We start from the raw sequence: 6835 nt of genomic DNA, 5'->3' as shown, positions 1-6835 counted from the left end.
GGCCGGGGATTGAACCCCGCTACTAAGAACTGTGAGGCTGACGCTCTAACCAGTCGGCCAACGTTCCGCCATTCTGAATAATTAAAAATATAAAAAATAAGCAGAGGGAGTATTTCAAATTCTCCTGTTGGACAGGAAAACTGTTCCAGCACAAAGGCATACAGAGCCCCCATTCTGCAAGGCCAAGCAGCTGAACACGACAGGTTTAAAAAAAAAAAAAAAAAAAGATTTATTTTTGTATGATTTTATAAATCCATCCATATTCTGAGCCGCGGGAGTGCTGGACCCTATCCTAGCTATCTTCGGGCAGGGAGCGGGGTACATCCTGAACTGGTTGCCAGCCAATCGCAGGGCACATATAAACAAACAACCATTCGCACCTACGGGCAATTTAGAGTCTTCAATTAACCTATCACACATCTTTTTGGGATGTGGGAGGAAACCGGAGTGCCCGGAGAAAACCCAGGCAGGCACGGGGAGAACATCCAAACTTCACACAGGTGGGGACAGGTTTGAACCTCAGAACTGTGAGGTAGACGCTCTAACCAGTCGGACACCGTGCGAATATATATATATATACATACACACTCACACGAATGGTGACCTGGAATTATTTTTAAATATTGAAAATACAACTACTACTTAGAAAAATAAAAAATGATTCATGGAAGTTTGTAATACAAAAATAGATTAATATTTCCTTGTGGTTTTGTGACTTTTCAGAAAAAATACCCCATTTTATATTGATACCTCACGTTTTTATTTAGCAAGCCTGCACAATCTATTTTAAAAATAAAATTTAAAAAATTCCTGTCTAGTAAAATTTTTTTCTGTCAGAAAAACATACAACTTGATTGTTGTTTGATCACGACTTTTGTCCTATAATATTTTTTTTTCCTGAAAAACAAACATTTCAAAAAAAAATACAATTTGGCTTAAAAAAAAGATTTGTACTTTTAATACCTAAAAACACCCACTTTATTTGTATAACGACTCTATTATTCTCGTGGTGTAATTATTTATTTGTGTTTTTTGTGGCCCTAACACCCTTCATGACTTTAATATGAACACTTTTGTTGAATTGTTCTTATTTTTTCTCGCCATTATCTCGCTGTGCAACCTTTTTCGTCGTCTTTGCACAAAAAAAGCGTAGGACACGACTTTATTTTGGTTAATGACGACTTTTTTTTGTCTGATTTTCCGAAGGAGCAGTCAGTCCGCCACGACGTGGCCGCGCACATCAACCCAGTTTGCTGCGCACGAGCACGGAGTCGGGCGGAGACTCGGAGTCACACCTAGCCAAAATGGCGGCTGGCCGGGGCCGATACTCGAGCTGACTAGTCGCTCGCGATGTTCGTCGCGCTTGTCATGTTGGCGTGTCGCTAACACGATGCGCCTCCGCCCCGATGGAAAACCTCCCAGGGAGGGCCTCCCTCTTGCCCCTTTCTAAGACGGCTCCCTCCGCTCGAGCACCTCCATCTCCGCCAGCAGCGCACCGAGTCTCGGCCCGCCGCAGCCGCTCACTCGCGTCCCCGCCGGGCGGGCGGCCGCCACGCCGAGGTTGTTGTGGAGCTCGTAGCCGTTAGCTGCTCTCCTTGCTAGCGAGCAGCGAACCCATCAGTCAACTGGACAGCAAAACAAGGTAAGCTCCCATGCCTTCAACACACACTCTTGCACACATTATCATATTTCCACCACGTATAAACTCTAATGATCTTGATATTAGCAGGGTCCGACGTTAAACCTTTTTGAGTGCTGTCCCTGTCAGAACCTGTACTGGCCCCCTATATTCTTGATATAACACGTTCAATTAGTGATTATTTCGTATTTAGCGGCTTTATACTGTATTATTTAAGAACCTTTAAGAAATTGTCAGTGCAATTGCATGCATGGCAATGACTCTGTACTAACCACACCAAAATCAAGGCATTGCAATTACAGAACTGAATTAATGCTTAAAAGAATAAATCAATTAAAAAAACATTTAAATATTTAATTAGCACTTAGCATTCCAATAATGTTATATCTTGAGTCTTGATGTGCACACCACATATAATTAGGGGTGCTGTGATTAGTGGTTTTATGCTGCTGATAATCCATGAGTGAGATCCGTCGATCACTGCCGATACTGGTCATATCTATTATTTGTGATTTGTCAATTTATGTATGGTGAGTGCTATTGGGTATAAGATCTGACATGTTTGTTTGAGTTTGGTTCGCAGCTCTTACACGCCTGTGCAGTGTGCAGGCGGAGGGAAGCTACACTAGGTATAAAATAGTAATCACGATTATTTTGATTGAGAGTGAGATCATGATTAATAAACACAATTATTGATTCATTTAAGAACTTTGTATTTACTCAACGGCCAAAACACAACTTTAAATATAGCTTAAAAGAACAACCAGAAAATAAATTGGTAACAGGATAGTAATCCATCCATCATATATTAAAATATTAGAAAAAAAAAAGAAATGCATTCATGGCTAAAAACGTGCCAATGATTTTAGCCATCACTCTATTGTCAATCATAGTTGTATTACAAAATCCTCTCATTTTTCTTGCACTTATTCCTTCATTCATTTGCCGTAGTGCTTATCCTCACTAGGGTCGCAGGCGTGCTGGAGCCTATCCCAGCTAACTCTGGGCGAGAGGCGGGGTACACCCTGAACTGGTCGCCAACCACTCGCAGGCCACATATACATACATGCAAATCAGTCTCCTTTCAGCAAAATTTGCTGTTTTGAACTCAAAATAGGCCATTTATGTAAATCGTAGTGGTGGGCAAGTGAAGCCTCATGAAGCACTGAGGCTTTCCTAACAATTGTGCTGAAAAAGATTCAACGCTTCGAGGCATCACTGACGGTGACATCTGGTGCACAACTGAAACCATAGCTACCTCTAAAGAGCACGACTGAAGTGCTGACCCATGACAGCAATAAAAGTTCAGAAAAGTCTGTGTAGTCATTCAAGTGTTTATTTCATTCATACCAAATAATGATTATATCGTCATTACAATAAAATATGCATATCACCCCCATGCTATTAAACACATTTCAGATTAACCCAAAGAATAAGTGAAACGCCATGAGCCAATGACACACACTGAAAGACTGAGCCAATGAGAAAAACTTCGAAACATTTTGAAGGAATAAAGCGCAAAGCGAAACAGCGATGACGTTCGAAGCTCATCGGTCACGTGACACTGGTGTTTTGATACAAGCTCCGACACAGCGTTTCGTATCACTCGGCTTCATGAAGGGTGACACAAGCTCCAAAGCCTCTGCATCATTTGCCCATCACTAGTGAATCGTATATGATGAGTTTTCTTTTTTTGGGGGGGGGGGGGGTCGCTGTCATCATAGGCTGTTTCGTACTCCTTGAATGCTGGCAGCTAGATCCATTCCATTCTTTTTTTTGGTCCTGTTTGGCTGTTAGGTCAAGCAGAGTAGAAAATCTGTAGCCCTTTTATGCTGGAACGGGTTTTACTGTGTCACAGTGGAGTTTTTAAGCTTATTATATTATTATATTATAATTAAGGTTTATTGAGAATCAGATTTGATCAGTCGAACAGAACTGAGTTTCTAGAAGGGAGAGAGAAACAAAGACAAAAGACAAAGCACTAATTGTAAACAGGATGAAAGAAGTAAATCATTATCTACAACAATGAAAAATTAAATATGAGTGTTACATGGGGCTGTAGTGCTACACCCTGTGAGGGAAGGACAGGACAAGATAGAACAGGACAAGGACAGGAGAAGAAGCATGCAGGACAAGGGTTGTGAACTCGGCTGTACAACTGAAGTGTGGTGGCATTAATTATAGAAGAAGAAAATTATAGAAGTCTACAGGACGAGAGTACAAGTGAGGCGATACACAAGCATATTTGCATATTCATGACTTATTTGTTGCAGTAAGTGCGTGACCCCACACCCAGTGAAAGAGTCCTAGGGGTGTGTGCCTGCGGGCACATGCCAGTGAATTGATACGGCGGCTGAGGACCCCCCCCAATCAATCGAGGGGCGGGATCCATTCCACACATCCACACACAGATTTAATTTCTGATTACTACTCCACGGCGGACTACAATCTGAGCGCATCGGCCTGAGGTTCCCCCTGTGCGCTCAGGACCTGCTTTGTATAAGTCACTGGAGATGACAAAACCAGAAAAAAACACTTACTCCGCTTCTGCTGTTAAGAAATAACGGTATGTTTACTCCCCTTCTGCTGTTAAGAAATAACGGTACGTTTACTCCATTACAATGATCTAAATGTCGCTCGCTAATTTTATTTATCAATTTCTGCTTGTTCATCAACTATTTCATACTTGAGACTATGACTTCGACTTCCGCATTGGGTGCTGTTTACTCCAATCCAATTTTAGCGTTAGTGACATTTAAGTCTAGTACACCACAACACAAGAAAGTCACTTGACCTCACACAACGCCTTCTGTTGGGCTTCCCGGGCATAGGTATTAACACTAGGTAAGCCATCCTGGCTGATCGTCGTGCCTACGTTGCCACCATGTTGGGAAGGTCGTCGTTTCCATGAATGCAATGGCGTGCTACTCGTGTTTACATTTATCCATTCATCCATTTTCTGAGCCGCTTATCCTCACTAGGGTCACGGGAGTGCTGGAGCCTATCCCAGGTATCGTCTGGCAGGAGGTGGGGTACACCCTGAACTGGTTGCCAGCCAATCGCAGCCACTGACAAACAAACGCGCCTACAATTATCGAATTAGTTTACGGATTAGTTTACGGATGGCCAATAAAACAGAAAAATACTGTACTTAATATTTTCCTTGAGGATGCATTTGGGATTAGCCTTTGAATTTGGTAATAGTGACAAATGAAGTGAAACAGACAGTGATTTTAGTCAATTATTTTTCAGAATCAGACTGCTCAAAGAGGAGGATACTATTCATGTGGCATAGCTTGAAGTAGGCATCAGGTGCAGGTGGAGATGGGCCTGGCTCAAGTTGGAGGCCAAAACAAAAAAGCAAAGAAATGAGGCAGATTTAATTTTAATCTTAAATTTGTACATCAACATTAGGGTTGGTCATCGTTTGAATTTGACCGATTCTGGTTCCGATTCCGGTTCCTTATTTAGATTCCGGTTCCAAACAATTCTTGATTCTGATTCTTTTAGGGGACTTGGTCTAAAATTAACATTTAACTCGGGGTTCTTTATAACCAGTATCAATATCAAACCTATAAACTAAAAGGCAATGTGTGTGGAACAAACCCAATTGACTTAATAGTCATTAATTAACGTTTCAGCTAAAAATCAAATATAACATTGTTAAAATAGTTATTTGGGACTGTTTCATCACGTCCTATGGTTTATATGTGCAAGTTTTAACTTGACTTCCTGTTTTAAGCTTGTAGCCTTTGATTTTGAAGGGTACGCACTCAGCATTTTGGCATGAAAAGTAACTTCACCCGGCACTGGTGATTTATTTATTATTTTATTTTATTTTTTAATGGATGGAACCAAATGCTATAAAACACTGATTCCTTTCCCTACCTACGGATGAGGCACAAGGTTCGTGTTTGTGATACTGTGAGACGTTTATGTGAATTTTGTCCCAATTCATTGTGATGTAAAGTTGCTACGGCGAAGTTTTAGCCCAATGTTAAGGTTTTTTTTAATTTTTTTATTTATTTATTTTTTTAATTAAAATGTATTTATTTATTTATTTTTGTCCTCGGCGCTTACATTGGTTTGAAGACTAAAATAAACGCTAAAAACCATCAGTGCAAAAGTGCAAGCAACCGTTTACCTTGTTAGCTGTCTCAATGTTGGCATAGACATATTTTATTGTTTCACTCACCCAATTGACTGAGAGTTGATTTGACTGAAGCTCCGTGCGGTGTAGGCTGAGGCTTGGAGCGCTTCAAATGCTACACATCGTGAAAGCCTCCTTTGCACAATATAATCTTATTCCAAGTGTTGGACTGAGGCGACTGGTCATTTATTTTGATTAAGTTGACACACTTTTGTTCGCCGCCGTTGGGCACAAGCACGTCATCATGCGCGTTCTTCATTGGTTTATGCCGCTTCTTTGTTGGTTTTTGCCACTTTTTCTTCGCGGCCGGAGGACTAGGCATTGAAACTGGGAACCGAAATGTTTTAATTTGAACGGTTCCAGGAGAACCGGTGTAAAGCTTTTCTGCGTGAAGAAAATATGTTTACTTTGCCTTATCGTACTCTTCAGAATCTTCCCGATTGCTGAATTTATGTTAAAATAAATTGAATAAATTGTTGACATTTTTGCAGATTTATTAAAATAGAAAAACTGAAATATCACACATCCCTAAGTATTCAGACCCTTTGCTGTGACACTCATATATTTAACTCAGGTGCTGTCCATTTCTTCTGATCATCCTTGAGATGGTTCTACACCTTCATTGGAGTACAGCTGTGTTTGATTATACTGATTGGACTTGATTAGGAAAGTCATGCACCTGTCTACAGACCTTACAGCTCACAGTGCATGTCTGAGCAAATGAAAATCATGAGGTCAAAATAACTGCCTGAGAAGCTCAGAGACAAAATTTTTCAAAGGCACAGATCTGGCCAAGGTTACAAGAAACTTTCTGCTTGCACTTTCTGCAAGGTTCCTAAGAGCACAGTGGCCTCCAATAATCCTTAAATGGAAGATGTTTGGGACGACCAGAACCCTTCCTAGAGCTGGGTGTCCGGCCAAACTGAGCAATCGGGGGAGAAGAGCCTTGGTGAGAGAGGTAAAGAAGAACCCACAGATCACTTTGGATGAGCTCCAGAGATGCAGTCGGGAGATGGGAGAAAGGACCCCAATATGGTGAGAAATAA

At 41.2% G+C, this 6835-nt stretch overlaps 1 protein-coding gene across 2 annotated transcripts in view; it reads left to right on the top strand.

Moving 5' to 3' along the window:
• The first annotated feature begins 1111 nt into the window (after nt 1-1111).
• fhip1b (FHF complex subunit HOOK interacting protein 1B) overlaps nt 1112-6835 on the top strand; it is a 47429-nt gene continuing 41705 nt past the window's right edge. For both annotated transcript variants that reach the window (XM_061791664.1, XM_061791663.1), the window contains exon 1: nt 1112-1642. The gene's annotated coding sequence lies outside the window, so the exon portion shown is untranslated. The remainder of the gene's footprint in view (nt 1643-6835) is intronic.

The sequence above is a fragment of the Phyllopteryx taeniolatus genome, chromosome 12 (genome assembly GCF_024500385.1).
Source record: "Phyllopteryx taeniolatus isolate TA_2022b chromosome 12, UOR_Ptae_1.2, whole genome shotgun sequence".
Classification (NCBI taxonomy): domain Eukaryota; kingdom Metazoa; phylum Chordata; class Actinopteri; order Syngnathiformes; family Syngnathidae; genus Phyllopteryx; species Phyllopteryx taeniolatus.
This window is presented reverse-complemented; position numbering and strand designations above follow the sequence as displayed.